Raw genomic sequence first — 14,119 nt, forward strand, 5'->3', positions numbered from 1 at the left:
ATATACCGTGATGGGATAACGCAAATATAATTTTAATGTATCGATAATAATAAGTTAACTTATTATTCTTTTCTTTTTTCTTTTTTTTTTCTTTTTCTTTTAGAACAGACCATAAATAATATCTGACTATGAAAACACCCACTAGGTTTTTATTAAGCGTTGAACGTAACTTGTAGATAATTACTATTAATTTGAAGGCCCGTGTGAAACAAATCGATTAATAACGTTAGAAACAAACGCACCTACTATATAAATATATAGCTATATAAAGTTCGCCGAAAGAAGTTTCGTTAGGTTAGTCGTTGCAACGGCATCGTAAAACATTGCGAACATGGCCGTTCGTCGTGGCTTTATGAGACTTTTTGATTAACACAACTGGAAGAATGATACGGGCATGGAACGTCCAGTAAATTCCTTTGGCATTTCCCAGACGTGACTATGCCTTTTATTTTCTATTTCTTTTCTTCTTTATCTACTTCTTCATCTCACCCCCTTAGCTTTTCTTCTGTCTCTCTCCGATACAATGACACCGTTGGGTTATTAGCTCCGACGCTTTCATGATTAATGTCTTGTGGACTTTGGAAAATTGGCCTTGGTTGACGAAAAAGTGAACGGATAAATGCTGGTCACGTGCGAAGATCTTCGTCGTTGGTTGGTGCCTTGACTTTTGATAGGTCACTGAAAAAAAAAAAATAAAAAAAATAAAAAAGAAGAAAGACAACTCTTAAAAATAAAGTACGGATATGAAGTTTAAAAAGAATTCAATATCACGCTTCTTCATCTCTTTTTTGATTATATTTATTAGTTCGTTAATATTCTTCAAGATCAAGAAATAAGTAGTTTAGACGTTTTCCGAAAATGATTATATACTAACAAAATTATCCGATATAAAGTTGATCATCAGATTTATTTCTTACATATAACATGAACTCCTAGAAGGCTGTTGATCGTTAAGATCGATGGTTAAAAAGCGTGACTCGTCTGATTCGTCAAGTTGACGCGAGAAGGTAACGATAAGTCGAGAGATGTCTGAATTATTGATTTCCAGGATATCGACCGTCAAGGTGGGTAGCATTTCTGGTGATTAAATATTGGTTCGTTGAACCTGACATTGATTGTGTGGAAGATGGCAAAATGAAACTTTAATCACTACGGCAGACAGATTTTCGATCGCGTCGAATGGAAATCATTAGTACAATTTGCTTTCATTGACGTATTACTCAGGAAAAAATGTCTATAATTGAAATAGATAAGTGACGTTTGAAAAGGAATTATTCATTATTCATTATTCATTATTCATTATTCATTATTCATTATCATTATTGGATTAGATAAGAGTTTCTTTTTTGTTATATTCCTTGTCATATTCTTTAATTGTTCAGTTTATTCTTTTATCATGTAACAAAACGTAGCTTCCATCGAAACAAATAAATATGTTCGTAAATTTCAATCATTTCTAGTTTGTTTGAAGGTACTTTAACTTCTGAGGGCGTGACCGAGCTAGTGCCTCATGGGTGCAGTCTCGAAGTACACACGTACGGCAGGTCGATATCGACGACCCGATATCGATCCCGTCTTTGGATAAGTCGCCGTGGCGCGAGGGAACTTACATTTTACCTTCGACGACTTCCAAGTAGAATTAACCGGGTCCTATGGGATTATCGATCAAACAATAAAACGCTTTGCCATGATTTTCCCTAACTATTCTATTCCCTTCTTTGAGGGATAGATATGTCTAATGAACGAACAAATAATACGCATAGCCAAATATAAATGAATACGAATGATATTAACTATAAAAAAGAATCATTTATTTGCCTTATTTCTAATATTTCAAAAGTTTATATATATATATATATATATATATATATATAAATAGATTATTTGATCTTCTGATAAACTGAATACGATTTGTTCTTTTTTATCAATAGAAATATCGTTTGTATGAGGCGATAGGAATTTTTGGTCTTTTCGTTTTGTAAATTCAATCGAATAGCGTTCTCTTTCTCACGTTACCGTTCGAATGTCGAGAAATACGTTTACCTATACGCGTACAACAAGAAAGAGAAAGAGAAAGAGAAAGATAAAGAGAGAGAGAGAGAGAGAGAGAGAGAGAGAGAGAGAGAGAGAGAGGGAGAGCGCAAGTTGGCTTGGAGAGGCAAGTCGTATCAAGGGAATTTCTGTGCACACGGAGGTACGATGCTTGAGGCAGCCTCGTCGAACAAACATCGAAAATTCGATTTGTCGATTCGCACGCTCGCAAAATCGAGTAGTCGACTTTCGAAGCGGGAAGTCGACGTAGGACAGGGAACCTCGCGGGAAAATTCCTTTATCGCGAGACGTCTACAGGTCGGCTAGCACCATCCAACTTCGATTAATAACTTTCATTTCTCCTTTATTTCACATAAAAATAGATATAAAAGGGTCTTTCTACGAAGTATATCACGTTAAAAATAAATTAAAAATATCATGAAGTTGAGAAAATAGACAAAGACAAAATATAAATTGATGATAATAAAACGATAATTTTGTATCAACGACAAGTGGATAATATGAATATCAAATAATAATAAAATATCTTAAATCAAAAAAAAAAAAAAAGTTAATTCGTAGAAAAGATTAAATATTTATTTGATACAATCAACAGAGATTTTCAGAAGAAGACATAAACCACCATCAAGAGAAATGTTCTTTATCTCTTATACGTATCCAATATACCACAATCGTTCAAAAGAGAACTCCATTTCATTTTCTCTTGTACCAAGAATCTAGCTAGCTTCTGAGTAAAAAGAGGGAATTGGAAGGCGGTAAATTTTTACGTTCGCGGTATGAAGCACGTAGATTGATATAAAGATGAAGGGGGTGAGGTAAGAAGGTAGTACGAGTAGATGGAGGAAGAGAGTAAAGGAAAAAAAAAGAAAAATAGAAAAAAAAAGAAGAAAAGGAAGAAGGAAAGAAAAAAAGGGAGGGGAAAAAAAGAGAGAGAAGCAGAAGAAGAAGGAAGAAGAAACCTTTTCCCGAAAGCGGAGTTATAGTGATAACGCAGCGAGGAAGCCAAGTTTATTTTCATTCCTACCTTCATCGCGTTCCTCCTTCTCGTCTCTCGTCCTCAACTATGGACGCTTCAACCTGTAGCTTTCCCCCGTTCTGTTTGCGATTTATATTTCGTTGCACGCTCCGAGGAGGACGACGAACGCCTCCCAAGCAAACTCATATTTTGCGATTTCGTTCGCGTCGAAGGTACATTATAACATGGACCTCCCTTTCTCTGTAATATTTTTTTTTCTTTCTCTCTTTCTTCCTTTCTTTCTTTCTTCTTCTTCTTCTTCATCATCTTCTTCTTCTTCTTCTTCTTCTCTATACTGATCTAACTCTCTTCAACTCATTGATAAAATTCGCGATTTAATCATTCGAATATGAATGAAATTAATAGAAACAAATATAACAAGTATAGATACGATGCGAAGATCTGAAAAATATTTATTATTTTATCTGATAGATTTATTTACGTTTGTGATAGAATTATCGAACTTAGATCTTAAAATGATTGATTTTATCATTTGGTTTTTTTTCCCTTTTTTTGTCTTTTTTTTTTCTACATCGCAAGTAAGATAAGTCTGATTGTAAATTAATTTAAGTTAACAGTACGTATAAATTTTCAATTTAATTATATGCTGACTAATCGAACAAGTATACGTATCTTATTGCATGTTATCTGATATTTAATTTCAATTATTCTAATCATATTATTTGTATCAACATACCCTAGCTCCTGTTACAATAAACTCTCTCTCTCTCTCTCTCTCTCTCTCTGTCTCATCGCGTAGGCGTCTCTTTCTACGGAACGAGAGGCGACTGTCGGCGATGTTAGAAGGACCATTATATCCATCTGTCGGTATAACGAGGCGTAATTGAAATCTCTCGCATGGACACGAAGGCGCGAGCGGGCCCCGTTTCTCACGTTGGGGCCACAATTGGCCTTAATGTTGCCTCTGTCCGGTGCGTAGCACGATTTTCTCTTTCTTTCTTTCTCTCTCTCTCTCTCTCTCTCTCTCTCTTTCTCGCCAGACTCTCTTACTAGTCTTGAAGAAGATGCTCACGAAATGTTTCAAAGATCGTCCTAGGGGAAAAAAGAAAGTAAAAAGAAATTACGAAAGTTCTTCTTTCCCTTCTACTCAAAAAAACTCATTCATTCGCGGGAGGAAAAAAGAGAGATGCAGAGAGAAGGAGAGAGAGGGAGAGAGAGGCAGAGAGAGGCAGAGGGAGAGAGAGAGAGTGATAAAGAGAAATATAGAAAGGTTCAACCGGTACATAGCTCGAAATCGTGATTGGCATATCGACGGGTAGCTCAGAGCATCCACGTCGAGGCGACAATAATCTCGTTAAGAGCGTACACTGTACGAACTCGGCTTACCCTAGGGAAATAAATGACCGCACTACGTGAGTCTAGGGAAGGATATCTCGTCCGTTTCTAACCAATCCGATTCCTACGAATTTCTCTTTCTCTGTTTCGCTCGCTGACAACGTTTCGTTTACTCGTCACGTGAACTCCCGACCTTTTCTGCTTACAATTTAATCACCTTTTCTTTTCTCTCTCTCTCTCTCTCTCTCTCTCCCCCTCTCTCCCCTCAAGCTTGTTGATCATTTGTTTTCTTTTCCTTTTTTTTATTTTTTCTTTTTTCCTTCATTTAGTTTTGTTCGGTATACCTGATGATTCCTATTTAGATGGAGATAAGAAACGAAGAACTTACGAACTCTCGTTCTCTACTTCCTTCTTTACTATGAGTTTGGATGTTGATGTAATCGTAACTGGTGAAAATGTTAGTTTAACTTGAAGCGCAGCTAACGAGTTTTAGTAGCTACTAAAGTTACTTGAAAAATGAGTTAAATTGTACGATTGATTCGATGGTTATATTACAAATTTAAATAAGCAAAAAAGACGACAAAAAAAAAAAAAGAAAAAAGAAAAAAAAAGAAATGAGAAAAAGAAAATATGCGTAAAGTTCGTGAGTATATGTAGATCAGTTCATATTGTGATTGATCATAATTTTTTTTTCTCACTCTAATTGTTTAAAAATGAATAATAATATTTATTATTTAAAATCAAAGATCTATCTTCTTTGTCATAGGATGAAAATCATGTCATTAACTGAAGTACATATTGTTCAATTCCAAAGGCATCGTCGAATCAAAAATCCAAGAACAATGATTTATTCATTTCTTTCCATATCTTTAGAATTTCTTAACGTAATCCATAGAATTAAAAACTTTTGAGAAAAATTTTGAACATCATCTAAGTGAAGACAAAAGGAACAAATTGGTAAGTGAAAAGGATTGAATGTTTTTATGCTTGTAAAACGAATGCCCTACCTCTATTATTATATTTTACCACTCATTCTCATCCCACTTCACTTTTCCTAACTAAAGCGTTTTCTTTGAACGAGCCTGTTCTCGAATCGGATGGGCCTTTCCTCGTTCGTTTGGGAAAGCATAAAGTATGGAAATGACGTTCGACTTAATCCAACGTTAATCGTGTTCGCTTCTATATGAGACTATAACTATCCATCGCTTTTATCGCCTCTCGTGGAAATCATCTTTTTGATCGATTTAACGAACTAGCTCTCTCACTCTCTCTCTCTCTCTCTCTCTCTCTCTCTCTCTCTTTCTCTCTCTTCTTCATCTTGTGGACCAATAAACCTCTACCTTCATTTATTTTACCTCTTTTAGTGCAAAAATTGACTATTTATAACGTCCCATCCTTTTAACTCAACCCTTCAATCTTTATGATCCAATGCTTTTTTAATACTTTTTTACTTTAAATAATAAGTACGATAGTGCTTTAGGTACGTTCATTGATAAAAAGATATATTATATTATATATATATATATATATATATATATATATATATATATATATATATACACATATACGATAGAATGTGAAAAGTGAAGTGGATCATTTTAGTTAAAAATATTTTTAACATAAACTATCATATATCTTTAAAAGCTGCTATGTTATAGTTTTCTTAACACTCGGATCGTTTTATAGAACATGGACGTGCTTAAAGTGCGACAACTTACACTTCGGTCCACGCAGCATCTTGATCCCGTGCCAGAACAGATTGACGAAGGAAGAACATAACCGCGGGTGAGGTAAATCGCCCGAGGAATGTTAACCAGATGTCGTAACTCTCGTTTATCGGTACTCGATGTTATTAGTTCCGCGATGTGGTGATATTCCAAAGGCTATTCCGCAGATGTTCCGCTTCATCGTTCATTTTATATCTATACATAGTATACACGCAAACGAGTACACATACATACATACATACATACACGTACACGTATACACATATACGCGTTCATACGTAGCAATCGTTTTAATTGTTTGCCATCGCCTCTCGCTAAATTGGAGTTTACTACGAGCCAGTGATATATACCGATAATCCTCCAGCATTTGCTGTGAAATCTCCTATCCTGAGAGTGGGGTAAAAAAAGCTTTCATAGCACGATTCCTTTAACGATTCTTCTGCAATGTTCTGTATAATAAAAAAAAAAAAAAAAAAAAGAAAAAAAAAATGATCATTAAATAATAATTTATTTCCGTACCTTTAACGAATCGATATAAAATAGGAATATTTTTTCCTCTGCATTAGTTAATACATTTTAATTTCTTTTCTTTTTGATCTTTTCTTCTTCCTCTTTTTTTTTTTTTTTTTTTTTTTATAAATAACAGAAATTTATATGACAAATTGAATAAAAACATTTGTCATTATTAAAAGAATCGAAATCTTTATGGTTCATCAAAGTAAATCTATTTTACTCGAGAATAAGACAAATCCGATATATAAAAGGGAAATCGTGAAAATCCATAAAGGGCTCTCAAATGTAGGGTGCTCGAGCTTGTGCTCCGGAGTTAATCCTACAGTACGACCGGCCCTTTCGTCGATTACGCTTCGCGCGCATTCCGCAATGGATCGCCGTGCACGATGTCCATTGTTTTGTAATTAATACTCACGCGGGGAGGCGCGTTGACGGATCGTTTTAACGCTCCGTCAAGCTTCCCGTTAAAATATAGACGTGTTTCGGGTGTGTCTCTGAACCCTCCCCCCCCTTCTCAACCTATGTATCTCTATCTCTATTTCTCTTGTACACTCTCTCTCTTGCATTTCCTCTGTATGCTTTCTCTCACTCTCTCACTCACTCTCTCTTTCTCTCTCTTACCTGCATGCTGACTCATCGATCAACGAAGCTATTCTCCCGCTTATATATTTCTGCTTTATACACCTGCGTTAGCCGCGCGACTTGATCGATGGAACGAAGGTGTAATCATCTCTCCTCGTCCCGCAACCGAATACCGAATATTCTTTATGAAAAATATATCTATGAACAAAAAAAAAAAAAAAGAAAAAAAAAAAAAAATAAAATAAAATGATAAACATAGGATATATTCTGGTGCCATCTGAGATCTATCACGAAATATATCTTAAATTTAATTTACAATTGCTATTGTCAAGTAGAAAACTATTGAAAGTTTCGTTAATTAATTTTTCTAAAGTAATCACCGATTTTCGATAATTAATACTTTTCTTAATGGACATAGTGTATTAAGTCCAGGACTTGGCGCGATACGAGTAGCGCGCTACCTTACTGGTTAACAGGATTCTTGTTTTATCGTAGAAGCCCTGTGGCTGATTAGTCGGCAGAAGGAAGCAGGAGTAATTTCGAGCCTGTTGGCGCGGCTGAACTCGGCAGGGTAGATAGCTATGACAAGACGAGAGTTTACACGGTAGACGGGAGTAATTACATCCAAGTTTCGGTCCTAGATCTTTCTATCCTACTCGCTATCTCTCTCTCTCTCTCTCTCCCTCTCTCCCTCCTCAGTTCCATCCTTCCTTATCCCTTCTTCCCTATCTCTGCTCTCTTCTCATCCGTCTCAGTCCACACACTTCTATCGCTACTCCGCACCTCGCTTCGCTCCCGTGGATTTCCGTCTTTCGGCGATGTATCGTTCATCCTCTTCAAACCCCCCTCTAACCCCTTTTTCCAACCCTTGCTTCCAGTGTTTCTACCTACCCGAAACGACAAGGCATTTCCAACTACTTCTATGCATATGTTAATACTCACGTATTCCAAGCTTGTCGAGAGTCTGTTGATGACAAGACGCGCTGACATTATGGGACAGGAAGTAGTGGACCTTAAAATACTTTCACCAAACTAAATTCAACTTGACTCGGTACATAATGTAATATGGTTTTTTTTTCTTCCCTAATGTATGACAAGACGTAAATTTTATTATTTAATTATTTCTTATTATCCGATTTAATTTTAAATGTAAATATTGTATTTTATAAATACTAAAATTATGAATATGTCTCTGAATTATCCATTGGAAATATGGTATAAATGATTACAAAATCCGATTTCGTGTATGCTTTATATCTCGTCCCGATTATATTATTATTAATGGTACTGTCTATTTCGATTTTATTACTAGCTTAGTCTTTAGATATATGTTTCATTGAATAAACTATGTGAAACGTGTTTTGCTTGAATGCTAATTACATTGTTTTACCGGTATATGTATGATGAGACTCGTACAGGCTATGCTTCAATTTTATCTGTTTTTTGATCGCCAAGCGTAAATGATTATCGAGCGATGCGGATAACGTGTTCAGAGCATCGAAACGTATCGAGATTCAAGGTCATTTATAAATGGAATATGCATCCCCTCGTTCGAAATAGCATGTCAACGTCACCGATATAGATATGACATATTCCTGAACTTGAAAACACGTGATTATCTATTGAAATATATTTGATAATATGAGAGAGGAAAATAGAGAGAAAATGAGAGAGAGAGAGAGAGAGAGAGAGAGAGAGAGAGAAAGAGAGTAAGTCAAAAATTCCCTATCGATAATTTTTAAATCTTTTTACAAATTTTCCTCTTCAGATGATTGATTGATCAAAAAAGAAAAAAAGAAAATAAATAAATAAATAAATTAATAAAAAATAAAATTAAATAATATAATATTCCTTATACGTCATTAGATATAAAGTGACGTATATTTATTCATTTCATAGTCATTGCTCCAGTTATTATAGAACTATAGAAGTAAGGATACTAATCGGATCGACGTAGCTTCGAGCAGCGTTCAATCTCAATGCGCGTTCGTGCGTCAAGATTTCTCGCTTAAATCGAGCCCTTTGCCCTTTATCGAGCTGCCATGCGAGCCTGCAAAAATCGTTCCTAGTCACAGCTTTGCCTACCGTTTCATACGATGGAGTGGGCGTATGTAGCTTCACACGACGATGCTCGTTACTCCCGTTGCAGTACGATTATGCAGCCACTTAGCATAATTATCCTCTTGTATGGCTTCGTGCACACACGTATAAATGTACATACACATGTAGATATCGAATCGAGCTCGGTTCTCGGCGATATAATCGACGTTGGTGCCAGTGAAAAGAAAAGAAGAAAAAAAAAAAAAGAAAAAAAAAAAGAAAAATAATTCGATAATATCGAGTGAATCTTTTTATGGATTTTATGGTATGTATCGCCACATTAAATTATGGTAGAATTAACGATAATTATAAAGTGCAGTTATAATCAAGAGATTTACATTCCCATAATCAGTTTGCGATAATAGTCATTAAGACTAATAAACGTTCCTTATTTTTTGACATTCGAAAGTACTGGAATTGAGATTTCTTTTTTCTTCTTCTTCTTCTTCTTCTTTCTTCATTTTATTCCTTCCTTTTCGTTTTTCGTTTTTTTCTTGTTTTTGTTTTTTAAGCAAATCGTAAAATAGCGTTCCTCATAAAATACTTTTTCATAAATCAAAAAAGGAAGGAGTCTTTTAAGGTCCTAATTTTAGATAACCCAGGCAATATGCGGGAGGTTTCGGAATTGTATGCGCGCTACAGGATGCACATTTATATGAACTCTTTTATTTGCTTTGACGTTCGCGAGTTACACCCGAAGAAAAGAATGCAATACATAGTTGGGCTCATATATAGGTATGCGCGTGATGCTTTTTGGGGTAATAAATAACCAGCTTTCAGAACGAAAGGAACGCAAAGGGTCGATCTGTGAGAGCTCGGTGACGAATGAACGACGCGACGTGCATAGACAACGGCGATACGAATCGTGGGATCATTAATCTTTTTTACATGGTACACGTGAATTTAATGTAATCTCGTTTTCCCTCTCGTGAAACGCGCTTCTCTTTCCCTTTTCTCTATCCTTCGACGAAATGAAAAAGACATCTTTGTTCTTCGCTTGACATCCTAAATTATGTTTCTCCTTTTTTTTTCTCTCTCTTTTTTTCTTTTCTATCGCATTGTAATTTATTTCAGCATGTTATATGGAATCATATTTTATACAGAACAATATAATAATACAATACCATTGTAATGATTTTCCATTGAATAATATCTTTGATAATAGAGCTTCGATATCGATGATAAGAATTACTTTTAAATTAAAAACGATGAAAGTGATTTTAATTATTTTATTCGACCATTTACTTTTAAGAGTTCGATAGAAAAAAAAAAAAACAAAAAACAAAAAATAAAGAAAAAAAGAAAAAAGGAAAAAAAAAAGAAAGAAATAAGAGAAAGAAAAAAAGAAATAACCGAACCGTAGATAGTGCAATATAAAGCTCTAGATTGGCTTAACGAGTCTTCCAATAATTCGTGAGGAGCATAAAAGTGCGGTATCAATTCTCTCACGAATGGGAATTCGTAAAGAGTATTACTTGGGCCATCATTACGATCGGGAAAGTAGGCTCAGTGGCCGTAATTTTGTTTAATTCCGGTAAAGTGCATTCGGAAAGAGTAAATTAACGAGGTAACACGAGTAAAGTAGTGCGTTCGTTCGGTGTGCTAGGAGAAAAACGAGCTGGTGGGGGGTGGGGATAGGCGAGGAAAGGAGTGAGGGAAATGGGAAGATTGCGACTGACGGAAAACCCGATTCTCTCTCGAAGCAGACGTTTCCTTTAGCCCTCGTAACGCTTTCTTTTTTATTATCTGCGGGAGAAAATTGAGTTTTGTTTCCTGTCCTCGTGTACTCGAGCTCAGCTATGTATGAGCGGACTTTGTCTCCTTTCTTTTTCTCTTTTCCTTTCTTTAGCGCGAACCTTTAACACCTTACTACTTTTCCTTCGAACTTTTCGTCAACGCAATTCTACACCCTTAACCTCCCCCTTTCCAAACCCACCCGACAGAGGTAATGAGATTTCTTTGATTCTTCGTTCCTTTCTCTCTCTCTCTCTCTCTTTCTCTTTTCTCTCTCTCTCTCTCTCTCTCTCTCTCTCTCTCTTTTCACGTAATAAGAATTCTTCGTAGGAGTTCCGAGTAAGAGCGCGATAAAAGATCTGTCCTATCTTTTTTCTTTGGAAGAGTTCCTTTGGCTTCTGCGGATCATAGCGAGTAACTAGAAGAGAGAAATAAGAGAATGCAGTTTATTATAGTCCGAGTGAGAGGACTTTTCGAAGAACAAGTAGTGCATCGAAAATTGGAAAAGTAAGAAAAACGCAATCAAAATGCGTGGATGTGCTTGTTGAACTAATTCGTTTAAAAGAAATTCTTGATGTTAGTCCAGACGATGTTCGATCCGAGCCAGGACATCCATTTTCGATGGACGGAGCAAGATAATAATTATGCAAATAACTATGTCCTACACAAACGACTACGTACTAATACAAGCGATATACAAGAAGAAAGAGAGAGAGAGAGAGAGAGAGAGAAACAGAGAGATAAAATCAAGCAACAGATGTCTGGAACTGTTTTCCTTCGTTCGCGAAGCTATCCGTGCTTCTTGTGGAATCACCGATAGAGTACAAGGTGGGACACACGGAGGACGAAGCATCAACCAAGAAAGGAAGACTATTTTCTATCTCAAGATAACGTGAAGGAGTCCAAAACTTCCATTTTGAATTCTTCCATATTCCTCGACGTCGACAGGTGGCACCTATTGCAACGGCACGTCGCCTCTTTTCTCCTCTTCTTGAGAAAATTCCAAAGAAAATTTGACGTGATAGAAAAAAAAAAAAAAAAAATTCACGACGTGTTCCTTTTTCACCGATACGAGATTCAAGAATTATAACCGAAGTCTTAGGCGATTCTAATCTTTCCATTTAGGGTAAAAGTCGAGGGATACGTGTTGAAACTCAGACTCCTAATTGGAAGTTACGAGTATCAGTTATGAGAACATTGGAAGGTATTCGCAATGATTCTAGCACGTTTATAAATCATTTTACCCTTCTACATGGATCCCACGTATAATATCTCGAACGTACCTCCCTTTATATCTGCGAACTATCTCTATCTATCTTGTCTCTCTCTCTCTTTCTCTCTCTCTCTCTCTCTCTCTCTCTCTCTCTCTCTCTCATTCATTCTTCATCTTCATATTTTTATTATATCTTCATATCAAGGACATGACAAATTGATTCTCAAGCGATCACTCATAGAGAAAAGAATAAAAACAAAAATAATATCATTAAATTCTTGTAAGATTAGACCCGAGAAAAAGATAAGAATTTAAAGAGAAATACATATGACAATTGATTGAGGAATGATTGTTTCTTTAACACTGCCTTCAATGCTATTGAAAGTCTTCTATAGAATTTTGTGATTCCATGCTTGCAAGCATTCGTTTTCAGAGCAGAATAAAAATAAAAAATAAGGGAAGAGAAAAAAGAAAGAAGAAAAAAGAACTGAAATAAATACCGGCGAAGATATTTTTTCGAGGATTTGGTAGAACGTCGAAACGCATCAAGCCGTCCGTTATATTGAGAAGCAGACGAAGGGAAAAGAAGGGAAGTTTGACCCTTCCTTGGTAAGAAAAGACGAATAGGAAGAAGCTTTGGACGGTTTTCTCATGGCTTTCGAGGATTTCGATCACCTAGAAGAATTTTTCTTCTTTTCCTAGCAGAGTGCCTCAGAGCCCTCTCATTTTCCGTCGCTTCGTACAACCGTGGACTCGACAATGCCAGTGATTTCTATCCATTCAATTCGTCCTGCTCTCTTTTCTCTGCCGACTCTTCTCGCGTTTATCGGGTGTCAAAAGATGCGCGTGGAATGGACCAAAGAGGATCCATTATCGATCTGTGGCTATCGATACTACTTCGAAAGAAGTTCGAGGTAAACGTGTGGGTTGCAGCGAGGAAAGGAAAGCCTAACCTCCTATGAACACCCTTCGTAAACGTCGTGCCTTGGATTTCGTGCCACTCGGTGATAAGCCGCTCCAACCAACGATCCCAGCCCTTAAACATCGCCCTGAGTTTCTTTCGACTAGAATGAAATCGCTTCGGGGTTTCGTTCCGCGAATAGCTTCGATCGACGAAGACCCTTTTGGCTTGTTCCTCCTGTATCAGGAATATAATTGGTCCTTCCATGAAAGCTTCGGTAGAACTGTTGTTTCTTAATGGGATCACGTAAGGTAACATTTAATGGATGATAGCGAGTCGGTGACATATAAAGAAAATAATTTTGATAATTATTAGGTTCAGAATATAAAGAATTATATATTTATTACAAGGAATAAAAGAAATTTCATTTTTATAATAACATCGATATACAACTATTTATGAATTTCCAAACTTTCATGAATATCATCAATATCATTAATACAATTTCAAATATGTCTCGACCTCATTCAAATTTCATTTCAAATTATTAAAACTTTCATGCATATCTTATAAGCTGAATGAATTATGTTCTTTAACATGCATTAGGTTTTATTCTAAGCAACGATCATGAAGGTTTATTGTAATCATACACGAGCTGAGATATTCTCGTGTACGTGTATACATATCCCAATGTTTTCCAACATCAACATAGCCCCTTATATTTCTGCGGCAATCCGCAATGACCGGCCGTGATTTCCATTCGACGTTGTTGCGTGCTCCCCGTCGGTTTACTCTGAGAAAACATGCGAGCACCGCGACGAGACCGAGGCATTTACATTCAAATTTCTTTCCCTAGACTGAGTCTCGCGATGCATGTGACGTGGAACCAACGACGATTCCTTTTATCGATCGATCCACCAACCTCCTCTAAAGAAAGATTCTTCCGGAAGGATGCGAAAAAGTTGCCGTACCTATCAAAAACAAGT

General features: G+C 36.2%; 1 protein-coding gene across 5 annotated transcripts in view; it reads left to right on the forward strand.

The window, feature by feature from the left end:
• Positions 1-14,119, forward strand: part of LOC124428262 (discoidin domain-containing receptor 2-like) — an 85,955-nt gene that overhangs the window by 24,347 nt on the left and 47,489 nt on the right. The window contains exon 2 of one of the 5 annotated variants that reach the window (XM_046972156.1): positions 6,050-6,153. The exons of the other annotated variants lie outside the window; for them this stretch is intronic. The gene's annotated coding sequence lies outside the window, so the exon portion shown is untranslated. The remainder of the gene's footprint in view (positions 1-6,049; positions 6,154-14,119) is intronic. 5 annotated transcript variants of the gene reach the window in all.

Source organism: Vespa crabro, chromosome 11 (genome assembly GCF_910589235.1).
Source record: "Vespa crabro chromosome 11, iyVesCrab1.2, whole genome shotgun sequence".
Lineage (NCBI taxonomy): Eukaryota > Metazoa > Arthropoda > Insecta > Hymenoptera > Vespidae > Vespa > Vespa crabro.